The 14727-nt window shown below is 37.3% G+C and overlaps 1 protein-coding gene across 7 annotated transcripts in view; it reads right to left on the bottom strand.

The window, feature by feature from the left end:
• COL19A1 (collagen type XIX alpha 1 chain) overlaps positions 1-14727 on the bottom strand; it is a 212564-nt gene that overhangs the window by 184072 nt on the left and 13765 nt on the right. Inside the window, exon 1 of one of the 7 annotated variants that reach the window (XM_026095914.2) lies at positions 11955-12170. The exons of the other annotated variants lie outside the window; for them this stretch is intronic. The gene's annotated coding sequence lies outside the window, so the exon portion shown is untranslated. Of the gene's footprint in view, positions 1-11954; positions 12171-14727 lie in introns of those variants that run through there. 7 annotated transcript variants of the gene reach the window in all.

Here is a 14727-nt window from a genome sequence, read left to right as displayed (position 1 = left end):
GTTTATTATGGGTGACTTAAGCATGGTCAATGAATTAGGTAACTCTGGGGACACAGGCTGAGTTCAGGCATCTCTATACACACCTCTGAGTCAGAGTGAAACTTGGGTGGAAATTAAATGCCTGGTTGCTTAAACCATGGTGCTTCTGAACTTCACTGGAACTTATGCCCAGATGCCTAGGGAACCCTGTGGTACAACATGATTCATTTTAGGTGCCACCAGGGGTTAGGTGGTGCTTGAGAGTAGACAATCTGAATCATTCTGTTAGACTTAGGCACCTAAAGTCTCACTAAATTATATTTTAGGTGAATTTAGACAGTCTGAATCTCTCACTTGGTCTGTATTGTCAGTAGTATATAATAAAAAATGAAAGTTGATGAATGGAGCACTGTGTTCTCAAAGCCAAGCACACCCTTCGTGGAAACTGCTGAAAACAATAGCAGGAATTGAAGCACATGAACTGAACACACAGACTTGGATTTATAACACCCTAGCCCGCCTGATTGAGGTGTACTGTAAATTACAGAGGCCACAGCTGACAGATTGAGGAAACAAAAGAAAACAGGCAGAAAAATCCCTAATATAACACAGTACAATCCAGACAGTCAGATATCTCTTAGCCATAGGTTGAAGCATCAGGCAGATGCATTCAGAATGTTAACAAATACACACTGACCTTCCAGCAACACCTATGTGCCACTCTGTCAAAGCATACACCTACTCATAGCTGCAGAAGGCTTTGGTTGCATCCTCCTCTCGTCTTAAAGGATGAAATGTACCCATATTTTTTCCTAAAAATAGGTGCTGCGGCTTCAGCACGGCACAGACTACACATTGTGAGCTCATTAGGAGAGCAGTTACAGGCATTTTGCAGGCACTGTGCATCTGTATTTGTGCATACCTTCCACTGCTTGTAATGAAAAAGTATAGATTGACTTTTGGAAAAATATTTGCTTATTCATTTGTTTAAAGTTCTGAAAAGCTTAAAGTTCTGCTATCACCTGGTTCTCCCAGTGCTACCGTGTTTAAAGAAGCAATTATGAATGAATTAACTGTGTATTCACTGCGCTATAAAAAGTTTTAGTTCCATCTTTGTAAAGCAGCATTGAGTTACCCATATCGAATTTAGTAAGGCAATCCTTTATTTACCTTTTGTTTTTATTTTTAAAAAAGCACTCATGGAAAACCAGCATCTATTTTTAAATCTTGTGAACTCCAATTGTTCCATGTTGAATTAGAATGCACTACAGTATATGATAAACTTCCGTATTTACAAGTATCAATGAAGCCTCTAGCTTGCCGAATATCTTCCAGGAAGAGAAAGATGAGCCAACTTATATTTCCTGAGTGTGAAGTGAGAGATGTTTAGAGTTTATGGCAAGACATCTTTTCCAGCTGACAGATACCATTACTTGTATATGTCAGTCATAACATGACGATGTTACAGTAATTTGGTGACCAGAGCTCAAAAAGTCAGTTAAAACAACCTTCCTATGGTGGAAGATGGTGTATTCAGTACTATGTTGACTGAGATGCTGAAATCTCACCCTTCATGTGTTCACTAACAGAAAGCAAACTGAGACCAGTTGTGAGTAAAAAAGCAAAGCTCAGGTGGCCAAATGTAAAAAACCCGCCACATTATTGTCAACACTTCCACATCAGATTAGTATATTTCTGAATCTCTTGTTTAGGCTTTTTGGCTAAACTTGAGCAGTATAATGGGGGAGGGGAAATAACTGACTAGCACAATTTACCAACCTACCAACCTCTGCCTATAAGGGGTATTTAAAATTCTTTTTAAGTAAATGTTAAGAACAGCTGTCTGTTGCCCAAAATAAGAAATAAATTCCTGTCCATCCGTCTTCCTCAAATCACACTAAGATGCACTATACAGTTTCATGTTGCATTAGGCCTCAAGTTGTTTTCATACGACACATTATATGATGCAACTTAAGGAACTATGCAAACAGCCTAAGACTTATTAATCATTTAGGGAGAGCACAAACCACTCAAAAAATGTGCCACTGAATGCAGAGCTGAAAATTATTTCAACATTGGTAAAAGGGATTTACCAAATATTTTATATACTTCAGCATACTTCTGTTTCCATTTACTAAATAGGTATAGATTAGCCTTCATTTTTAATACACAAGGGGGTTAGAAAATTTTTTGTGAAAGTCAGTATGCTATTACTATAGAAATTTTAAAGGACATTTAAAATCAGAATCATTTGAATCAGAAATAGAAATCTAAAAACTGCTATGCCTCCTCACAGTATTTTTTTCCCTAGTGATTCTAGATGGATTATGTCTTCTTATTTGTGGGAACTATTGGTATTTTCCTGGCACTAATGAAGTCCAAGGCTAGTCTTCCAATGACTTCAAAGTGGTCAGGCTTGCAAACTATGCCTGCTTTTAAGTTTGGAAAGTTTCTGCATATTTCAACTTTTCTGAAAAGCAGTCAACAGTGATAAGAATTACAGCCTTAAAAGCAGGAACATATATTGGAAATAGGAAATGCAAAAATTTTTCTCCTTATTTTCTGTTCTGCAGCCTGATAAAGTTTTGAAAAAATTCAGGCAAACATTTAGGCTTTTGGAGTCTTATCTTGTGGAAAATAACTTTCCACACTTGTGATAAAGTTATAATACAGTTGCCTTGCTCAACTTGGTTATTTGTTTTATGAACCAAAAAGGTCTCAGAGCAATCAGTGAACTTTCTTTGTACCTGGGAAACAAATATAAGTCAAAGACCAAAGGCCATCAAAAGCAAGAATGTGTGATTTGTAATCATTCGCTCTTTCTCTCACTTACTTAGTAATGCATGTAATTCAAAAATGTATGAAAGAAGATTCTTCTTTCCATTTCATGTCCATTTCATATATGTGCTCAGAAACTAGCAACAGTATCACATTATAAAATAATCTATTCAAACAGCATGTTTCACTTCTAAAATATCACACCTTACCCTGAATGCTGCACAATAAATTAAGCTGCTCTAATCAGTAGTAAGCCTCTTTCCACACAAAAGACATATGGGGTGAAAAAGGATCATAGTCTTTTACCAGTGAACTGTGACGGAAGAAGGTGAGTCAGGGAAGGAACGAAAGCCAGAGCCTGACTACTTAAACAAGTTAAAATTTTACTCAAAGTAATCTCATATGCCAAAGAATCCTTCCACACCTGCACTGGTATAGGCTCAAGAGAAGACAGTGCGACAGGATGGATCCAGACAATGCATATCCTCCACTAAGTTGCCTTTAAATGTACAAAGCAAGGAAATGTATAGGGTAACAGGAAGATTTTGGGGGCTTTTGCAACATAGAGGTATGAGTAGGTGTTGTACAGACAATTCTGAGCTAAACATTTATTGCATGGTTACCCATGATTCTGGAAGACTGAAGTCAATAATCTACGTGATCTACTCACATCTTATATTAAACTCAGGTCTAATATTAAATTCAGGTCTTAAATCCAGACTGTTTATTTTCCATAGGGGACAACCAGAGAACAAGCAAGCATACAGCTTTCAGCTTCTGAGATGGGGAACATGGATGAGGAACTTGTGCAGTTCTAAAGTTCTTCCAAAAGGGGAAAATATCTCCTATGAAAATGCTTTCTCCTAATTGTGCAATTACAAGATGCTAGTTCTGGTGTCCCTCTGCCTCATGCTGCTCAACACCAGACTGGTCTTCCAAGTGTCAAAATCACTTGCTGGCTGAGAAATATGCAAAGAAATTCTAATGTTGGTGGCAGAAAATGACCAACACCTAAGTCTCTGTTGCTTCAGTCTGGTGTTTCCAACGGGTTCTTCTATTATATATCTTCAGTAGCTATAGAATTCTGCTAGCAGCTCTGTAGCTGATATTGATGCATGAATACCAATACCTTCAGTACCACCTATCACTCCTCAGAAGTGTGTTATAATAAGAAGTCACATTCAATCTGATGTTTTTCAGAGTCTTGTTAACACAGTAATTTTTCTAATTCCAAGGTCCCTTTCACTAGACATTTCTCCACATTCCACAGACCATAACTCTCTTCATGTAACAAAACTAAAAAATATCAGTTAGGAACAGCTCAGCTCCCTCTAGTACCAGCATCCATCTCCCTATCACTGTGTAGGGCATCAAAAATACAAATACAAAATACGTGAAAGAAGAGCTTCTCTTCTGAACCTTCATCCCCTCCCATCAGAAACAATGCTTTTTCTAGATGTACACCTCATTCTCCTTTCTCTTCTGCAGCTAAATCTGGAAAAAAGCATTTTCCTAACATGTTTCAAATACTGTGATTTGTTGTAGGGAATGAAATATCTCCTGAGTGCATGTAAGCACAAGGTCTTATAGTTCAGCATGAACGTCCCAGAAAACTTCAGTTCCTTACTTGTTCAAAATCAGATTAATAAATTGATTGCCTCTATAAGGAAACAACTGAGGGTCTGACATATTTCTGACAAGCTATCCATAAAACAAACTGAATAAAGTATTCTTTTTGGAGATTAATATGAATGGAGGAAACTGGAGTAATGTGATGATTTGTCCATTCCTTTGGTGGTTTTGTGGTTGTATCCTAAGAGGCTGTCTTTGTTCAAAATTTAAAGTTTTTTAAGACTTGCTTAAAAGAATGGCAGAGATTTAAGTTTTCCTCAGATCATTCAAGAATGGTATCAAGCTTTTAACATTTTTACATAGTCTCTCAAGACCATTTAGCTATGCCAAATATCCTGAAATCCAATTGTAGTAGACCTTCTTCTTCAATTATGGCAATATTCAAGAGAACATGATGTGAATTTAAATACCTTTAAAGTAATTTTACATAATTCTTTCAACATCTACCCCTGGGACTTTATTTAGACGTTTTACAAGCAGCTCTGTAACTAATTTGGCCCTTCTAGTTTGCTCCCAGAAAGGGAACAAAGACAACAGATCTAGTTATTTGAAAAGTATGGTATTTGGCAGGCTCTGAAGTAAATGAGATATTAAGTTCATATGCTAAATATGATCATATACAGTGGAATGAGTTCTTCAGCTGAGCAAGGAACTCTCTGAAGATTTTAGAAAAAGAACCAAATACTGTAACCTCTGAAAGTCAGCTGGCAGCAAAAATTGCTCTAGAGGCATTTTTACATGCTTCCTACCCTGAAACTAGATCTATTGGTACAATGTTAATTATCTGTAGATCTTAGTGGTTGCTGCTGTCTGAAAAAGCAAAAGAAAATGCAGACTACAATGGAAGATTTGTCTGTCGGGGGCCACGATCTTTTTAGGCTAAAGACAGAAAAGGCACTTCATACTTTTTTTTTGGGGGGGGGGAGGGAGGCAGGGGGAGAGAAGGAGCAAGGAGGGGAAAATCGGAAATGGCATTTCTGTTTCCTCGGCCTATATATTCATATATTCTTCAGAAGAGAAAGAAATTAAGAAATTTAAGTATCCATCTTTTCTTAAAGGTTTTCAGAGACAGCTTGCCAGCACTGTACAGGCACTTGTACTGGTATCTAGAGACACAAGCTGATGCCAGGAACAGAACAGCTTTTTTAGCTGGGTGCACAGCAGGGCTAATCATGTTAAGCAGAGCTGCACACTGAGGGATTCCCTTCCCTCTGCTTCTCATGTTGGCCTCACAGGAGCTACCCTGTGTGTTTCTGCATGCGTTGCATTGCCCAACTAAAATGTATTCAGCTTTTTAAAACCCTCAAATTCTAGCTGCATAGTCTCCCCTCACCCCACCCCCCCATGCCAAATGTTTGGTAGCTTTTTGCAATAAAGCAATCAAAGGCACTAGCACTAGCACAGTGAACTTCAGATTACACTTGGTATCTTCTCTTTCACCCCTCCTTCCCTGGTTATGGAATGCTTTGCCAGGCCCCAGACAACTTTGGCTGATGATATATAAGGTATAACATCTTGCAGGCCAGCAATCATTTGCATAAAATTCTTTCTTGCAGCAAACATAATACTACGGCTGTCAGGGGAAGGGGAGAGCTTAAAGGACTGCTGTATGGAGTGCAACAGAATGAAACGAAGGGATGCATTTTTCTAAACTCTTCAAATAATGACTTGGACAACTGTAGCCTCCTCCTCCTCAGCATTCAGGACTGCCTACAGTTAAATTCATTCCAGGCTGAAGTCACAAGCTGGCCATGATAAGAAGTGTCTGAGAAAAAAGGCTCAGGCAACCCTGAAGGGATCACAGCCTACCACACTGTTACAGATGGATATATTTATCCATTTTGGTTCCAGCTGATCTCCCCCAAAAAAGAAGGTATAAGGAGTGAGGAAGATTAAGTTACCAACCGAAGACACTGGAGTAGCAAAGCAGGTTTATGATACCAGATACCAGGAGACTGACCTGAAATAAGTAGCTGTGTCAGCTGTAGCAGTGACGCTACAGAGAGAGAACATGCTTTTGCTTTAACACCCCCTACATGCAACATGACTAATCTATGAATATTTAAACCTGGTTTTCTGCTTACAATTTGAAGGATAATTAGATAAATAATATACTCTTTTACTGTTTGTAAAAACTGCTAACAGATGATCACACTCAGAGATTTGGAGTGAATGAATATGCAAAATAAAAGATAAAAAAGGTATTTGCATTACATGGAAAGACCTGCACACATTTTTGAAAACTGAAAAGAATCTCAGGACTTAGAAATGAGTTGTCTAATTAACATCAAATTAAAAAAAGAAGTACATATATCTTAGCCTGCATCTGTTGCACTTTCTATAATAACAAGATTTCAGCAAGTTACAGATTAAATGGGGTTAAAATGTATCAAGCTAAAAAATATCAACATTGCATTCCTATCCACTGAGTCATAACTATGTTTAACAGGCTGGGCCAAGGACCTGCAACTAGCTAACCCTGTTACTATCTGACCCAGATGGGAAATGGCCAGGTATTCTCTTTCAAGGGCTACGAAAGAAACCAAAAAAAGATTAGAAAGGGAGATGGGCTCTTGCATTAGACCCAAGACGGGTATTGAAAGAAGGCTTAGGCAGCAGTGGTAGCTTTGGATAAGTGAACTAACGTTTTATTTATTTATTTCCTAAGCTTTATGTAAAGGAAACAAAGCCAACTTGAAAGAAAACTGGATACACGAGGAGTCTTTCCCAGGCTGGGGAAACAGGCCAGATGCCTTATATCCAAACAAGGAAGCTTGTTATGCTCTGAATTTATGAACTCTTCCTAATACAGTGAAGGCTCCACTGTTCGAAAACACTTTTGCATTAAAATAACATATGTACATCCATTAACTAAGCCATTAATTGATGTTAAATCATCTATGTAACTTCTCCGTGAAAGTAACAGAAGTAGAACGAATAATGGTTCTATTTTGCAATAGTAAAACTGAGATTGAAATCTTTACCGCTGACACAAATTCTAGGAACATGATATTACCTATTACAAAACCCAGACTCACAGATAAACTGTGGAGGACTTATGATTGTAAAGAAAACATGACTAATATTTTGCACTGTATAAAATCGTAAATATTTAATCATGCAATAAGATGTAAGAAAGTATTTTGGAAGTTTTGAAAAGTAAGTAACTTGCTCACTGCCCTACGGCAAACAAAAGCAGAATTTTTGACGTATTTGCTCTCACCATATAAATTACTTGGTTGACAAAGGAATTAAATACCCAGTTTGATGGGAATCTATATTAAAATCTGTTAACAGCATGATTTATAATAGAAATACACATATTTACTTGTGTATTAGAACTAAATCAATCCAACATAAACTATTCAAAGAAATGACATTTAATTCTGATAGCAAAAATCAGGATGCAAAAATAATGTCATCCTAGGTCATAACATGGATTCACATTAATAATGCTAACTGGTCCTTAACTAGAGCAATGAAGTGAGGCAGTCTTATAACACTTAAATCTTTCAAGAATTCCAACCAGCTAATGAGTCATGACTTTCCCTTTCCGTGAAATCATATCAACTATCTTGAATCACAGAGTGTTTTTTTAATGCTAATGTTTTCACAACAACCCAAACTTAAGCTTATGTAATTTCCTGGTAGTATATCTGTCTCCACATACTAACAGAAATATAAGTATTTAGTGCTTTCTGCATTTAAAGAAACTCCTTTGGCAAGGAATGCAACTTACGAAAAATAAAAAATAGCTTCAAAGTCAATAGTCCCTTTTGAGTAAATACAGATGTCTGATAGCATTCCTTGCATCTTACGTTTTCAGACATTCAAGTCATTACATACAGTTTCTTTACTGAACTAGTGCTACAACATATCTTCTATTTATTTATTTTTTATTCCTGTTGTGATACATTTTCTTCAGAAGTCTCTGTTCCACATGATTGTTCTTAAGAGTTACTGTCTATACGTCGTATTATCCACAGTTCATATAGGACTCAAACCTCCTATGTTAAGCATTCTTGGTTCCCACTGACTTAACTTCACATGATATACTTTCAGAGAAAGCTGCTGCACTAAAACATCCCTTTCTCCCCCAAAACAACTGATTTCCAAATAAAACCTATTCCCATAAAATGTATGAGCATTATCTACTAATCCTGTAGCTGTTAGCTGCTAGATGTCAAACCTGGGCAACAGCAATAACTCCAAAGCCGCAATTGCATTTGCTGTACTTCAAAGTAAGCATATGCAGCAGGACAGGGTGCTGAATGCAAACATTGAACCTGGAAGCACACATCCCCTTCCCCAAGTTCTGGCAAGCGGTTCCTACTATTGATCCATATACTCTTGGTGAATACTATTTTTTTATTTAGTTTCATAGATTCTTTAGATAGGCAGGCATCTAACATTCTGAACTCCTCGTTGAGAGACAGATCCAGTGAGAACATAAAAACCAAGCTGAATGGAGCCACAGTGCCTTGGGGGTGCTCTCGATACGGTCAGTCCTCAAAACCCGCACAATGCAAACCTCATGTTCTTTAGCCATTCATGAGATAGTATTCAGCAATATTTATTTTGGGTAAGCATCAACATTCACTATAGATTAAGCATACATACTTCTTATTAAACTCTCAGCAGAGAGTTCACAGAGAAAACAAAATATCAGAGATAAATCAAAGTCTATCAAAAACTTCAAGATTAACAATAACATTATGGGGATAGCAATGAGCAGTGGCCTTATCCCCAAAATAAAAAATATGTGCATTTCCATATGACAGTTAAAAACCTAATGTCCTATCAAGAACTATCAACAAATTACTGAAGGCCTGTATTGTTATGCTCAACCCCAGAGTATTTTTAGGATATTCAGTTTTTTAGAATTCTGAAATTCTGCAGCTAGTCACATGGATTAAATCCAGAAATAACATATGAGCTCTTGCACGTGGTTCTGTTAACACACTGATGATTGTACACCAGTATTTAGTTTCTCTAGATTACAAGACTATCTTTCCAAGTTCCGAAATGATTTTGTGACGTGACAAATACTCAGCAGAGACAAGGCTGAAAGGAACAAACTCTGTATGCTTGACCAAAATCAACTTGAGACCTATGTCTCCAAGTGAAAAATCCATGGCATGAAACATACTGTTCATGCAAAATTAAAGTAGCATTTTTAAATGTTTGGCAATTTATCTCCTTCATCTATAAAAAAATATTCCATGGCAGGATGATAAAAACTGCAAAGAGCTAACCACAAAGAAATGCTAGAGGCCAAAAATCCTTCATAACCAACTGTAAATAAATGAAAAATCAGTGTAATGAAAAAAGCACCAAGCAGCTTCACTGTGAGAGAGACCATGAACTATTTTTAGATAAAAAAACTAAAAATTCAATATTTTTTTTTGCCACAGTACTACCAATTTGGGAGGCAAGATGGGAGGGGGAAGGGAGGGATATTTTATGACATCTTTAAACTATGAAGGCCCCAGTGTAGAAACAGCTGTATCAGCACAAACATCTTTGTGCAGGTACAAGTTGAGCCAACGGGAGGAACGTCTGACAGCAGAGCTAATGCAAACAACATTTCACATAGTGTTAAATCATAGAAGACATGAAAATTCTGATTTACTTTTTCAGTCTGCTGATACGTGGCACCACTGCATCAGCAAAAGAAATTACATGCTTTTTACAGAGACACATGAATCCTCCCAGCCCAATCAGCAAAACTGATAAATTACTTTTCAATTTCTATTTCTACACTACACTATGTGGGGCTAAGGTCTACGACCAGCTGCCTACACTATATCCAGCACATTTCATTGAAATGTGTCTGGCTGCATATGGCATTACTGCATATAGCCATACTTACTCTTGGTTTCCAAGAAACTTCAAACCATTAATTTTGCAACTATATTTTTGCTCCAAGACTTTTTGGACTAGTGGTCTTATCAAAACACAGATCATTTTATAGACTTCGATCAGCATCCCCTTTTCGATTCATAGTGTTTTCTTGCACTCACTTTTTTGGGGATATTTCTTCAAAAAAAAATGGCCAAGAAAGAAATAAGACAGTACTACAAAGGTTTTAAAATTTAGCAAGTTTGGGGAAGAGTAAGAAAGAGATCTATAAACTCTTGTAGAAGCTCCCTACAATCAGTGTGACTTAAGGCTCTCTTCAACTAATGATTATTGTCAGATGAAAATAAACAAGTGAGAAATTCCACCCGGCAGCACCTGGCAAAATTGGAATTGCTTAGACGCTGCTTTTTTCATCAGAACAACAGAACTGTTTTCCAAGGGAGCAGGTTAATTCATTAAATTGAAAGGGCAGTTTCAGGATTTGCTTAAACCAGGCTGCTGAGAACAGCAGCTCTGCGGTATCCCTCTACCCCACCTCAGCAGTGCATTACTGCTCCTTCCCCAGGGTTGCTGTGGGAGATCACACAGCTGGGTGGGATCAGCTGCTGGCCTGACTGACCAGAGGCCGGCACTGATGCAGAAGTGAGATGAAGGTCAAGAACAGGAGAGAGGGGCTGTGAAGAGCAATCCCTAATTTTACTTTCTTCCAAATAACCTTGCTGGACAGTTTTTTCCTTTAAAACAAAGGCAACAGAAAAACAAAACGAAACAAAAACACCAGTCTGAACTGAAATAGATGTTTTTCAAAATAAGTAAAACTGCCTTTACCATGCGTTCATCCAGTGGTTCTGTTATTTGCTTACTGCCTGTCTTAATTTTCATCCTGACCTGCAAGGTGCATGGTGAATGAGGATCCACAAAAACATCAGCGGTCTCCTGCACACTCTTCATTACGGACCAATGCCCTTAGAGTATACATCTCACAAAAGACCCTTCCCTTTACTTGTCAGTGCTTTAGGGCAAGAACAACATTGCTGGGAAAGAAAGGAAAAGAAACAGTCTATACATCCACCACTGGCTTACTAATTCAACTGGTAAGAAGCTGCCATGTTAAGTGCTCTACTGTCTTTGCGACACAGTAAACATCAAAGAATTCAGATTTATTACAGTCAGTGGTATAAATAAAATAGCTTTTCTACTCTCTGTTGCCTCACAGTCTGCTTTCAATGTAAGTACTATACATTTTAATATACACGCTCTTCCTCTCCCCCCCAATCTGTTATTACTTTTGCTTTCCAAATTCTTTCTACAAAGTAAGTTGCACGCTGAATTACAAGATGATCAATTCCATATTTAGCAAACAAAGCCCAATATAGCAATTACAATTAATTAACACCTGATTTTTAGATCTTATAAAAGCTCTTGGCACTTTCCAGATACAAACAACCAGTTCAGGTAGGAACAAACACTAATAATCCAAATATGCAGAAAAAGACACTCACATGTTTTCATTCTTTAAAAGAAGCCTTTTCCCATCATTTTTAATAGTAAGATGCCTCAGTCTTCTCCTTAGTTATAACAAGAAATAATTGGTATTCACACGCTAGCTACAGCTCCAAGCTGTTATTTTAAGGCTAATCACTGTATTCTACTTCTTTTTAATTTATAAAATGCAGTACACACAAAGTACACAATTTCAGTACCTTTAACCAGGAGCAGAAAAAGAAAGAAATTTAATCACTGCAGCTTCTGATCCACTGCTTTGAGAGATCTGAGGAAAGCACCAGGATTTGCACTACATTCAGGCTACTAGACTCAGGAAGTAAATTCCAGAGACAAGGCCCTTTTCTTGAAAATACCCTGCAACCAAAATACCAGACATTTCAATCTCAGCATTGTTGGCTCAAACAGTTCAAATAACCTCAAAAAAATCTGTGATAGGAAGGGAGGGGTGGTTTCTTACATAACTATCTAATATTTCAGTAGACCAACAGCTTAAAAGGACTACGTGTAAGCATGGACAAAAACTGCTTAACATATTCACTGTAACTACCACCACCAAGCAGAGGTGCTGCTTCACTGCCATTTTGAGTAAACTGTAGTATCTTAAAGCACAGTATTATTTTAAAGGTGTTTGATAAAATCTTTTGGAAACTGGTTTCACATCTATCAGTTCAAATTACATTTAAGAATTAGGTGTACTAATTCTTAATATATATCTTAATAATATTTTTGAGGACAACTGTGGAACCTGGCTTTTCTGCCCAAAACACATGCCATATGCAAGGCTAATCACAAGTCATGTCCATACAGACGTTCACTGACAGCTAAATTAAAATGCAGGGAGTGGGGTATTGTTTGCATGAAGAAAGAAGTCTCAGCAAATATAATCCTACAGCAAAAGAACTGCTTCCAAAGTCACCCAGACATAGGTGCCTTTGGGGCAGCATCTAATGGTGAATACAGAAATTGCCTTTGCTTGGTGCTGTGTCCCAGGAAACAGAAGTCTGGGCTCAGTTTTTTGCAGTTAAAAAGGTTAGCACAAGAGACAAAACAACAAACCCAGAAAAGTTTTTTCATCATCAGTTTTTCTTCTTAACAAAAACAATCCTCGAAGCCGGAATACACTGTCAAAAATGGTAACAGTATTTCTACATCCAGTAACTAGACATCACAAAGGGGGAAACTTTCTCTGAAACATGGCCCAAGCCATAGTCACAGTGTTTTTGTGAGCAGGGGATGACAGCACTGCTGACTGAGCTTCATAGTCCAAATACAGTCAAAATCCAGGATCTTTCTCAGTATCCCGAATCAAAAGTGGAAAAATTCCTTAAAAAGTTGTGAGAGTAATCCCAACTGCTGTACTTCTGAGATCATTTTAAGAGCCAGCCTAGGATAAACTCTTCAGTAAATTAATATGAATTATTCAGCCAAACTATAAAATAAGAAAGCAATAACTGTACCATTAAGATCTGATAAGCACGGGCAACAGACCTCCATGTCAAAAGCATTCTGAAACTCACTTAAAATCAACTGGTTATCATCTCCCTCAGTGGCTCTGCGCATGCATCAGAGGAAACAAAACACCCCAGCAGCAACCCAAAGACAGAACCAGACAGAGGAACAACTGACATCTGATGCATCTTTACAGAAGGACAATAAAGCATTTCAGCATACTACTACTCACTATCAGACAACTAAAGAACAAAGCTCAGCCTAAAAGGCCTCATGCCCAGGAGTACTGAACACCGCAGGCAGAGCTCATGCAGTTGCTAATGGCACAGAGCTCTGGGCTGCTTTTGTCTGTGGGCTCTGTGCTAAACTGCAGTATGCTGCATAGGCAATACTTATTAAACTGTAGCTACCAAAAATATGTCTCCATAACATACTTTTTGAAATAGAATGAAAACATTATACAGTGACTATTATTATGACTGTATAGTTAATTGTCTGCATAATTGTATTCTAATGTGATCTTTTTTGGATTCAAAAGCCCAGTTATACCACTTTACTCAGAAATAACTTCTATTACTGTCCAAGTATCAATGGCAATACATAACTCACAGTATTTTAATTTAAAAGTCACTCTTCAGTCTTACAAATTTAATAGAATAGAAAGAAATAAAGATTCTTTATATGGAGTATAGAAAAAAGCTATCCAATCTCCTATCACAAGGCAATATACCTACAGAACTCCCCTCAAAAAGAGGTAAAGTTGAGAGATATAACTAAAATTCAACACAGACAAACCGACTTCCCATGCTAACACCACACTGCAAATTATTTACAACATATAAATAGGAGCAACACTACTCCAGGTCCATTGAAAAAATCAAAATGGTATCACACAAAAAAAATGGCACAGCATAGCTTTCTATTACCCACACTGCAACTGAATGAATGAAATGTAAGAGGAGACACGCCAAGTTACTTGATACTTGCTAGTCAGCTTAATCAGATACTCGCAGTTTCCTGCAGGAAGGATAACAAACACTGTTCTGCTACTTACTGCACACCACGTCTACTCACATATTTTCTGAGGCAAGATGATCCTAAAGATGATCTCCGTGCATCTAGTAACACAAGGGGTCTACAACTACAGAGTCTGACATAATGTAAGAAAAGGAGTTTTAAGTAAAAGGAATATATTACATGATACTGTACCTGGGCACCTGAGAATAAGTAAATTATAAAGCTTTGACGACAGATATTTGAGTTCCTGACCATCTTTCACAGTAAACCTATCACATCAAATACATGGCTCCTTACTGCCATCTTCCCTTATTTTTAAAACCAACTCAGAAGTGCAGAAGAGTATCTGAAACATTTTTTTAAAATGCTGTCTGAAGTCTTATTTCAATAACATAAAACTATTATACATTTAATTTTTTGAATAATAAATTAAAATTCTGTTTTTAATTATGACTTCCATTTCTCTGTGATGACAGGTTAAAAAAAAAAAATGCAAAAACAAGG

Source organism: Dromaius novaehollandiae, chromosome 3, assembly GCF_036370855.1.
Source record: "Dromaius novaehollandiae isolate bDroNov1 chromosome 3, bDroNov1.hap1, whole genome shotgun sequence".
NCBI lineage: Eukaryota > Metazoa > Chordata > Aves > Casuariiformes > Dromaiidae > Dromaius > Dromaius novaehollandiae.
The sequence above is the reverse complement of the archived record's forward strand: the minus strand, read 5'-3'. Positions and strand labels throughout refer to the sequence as shown.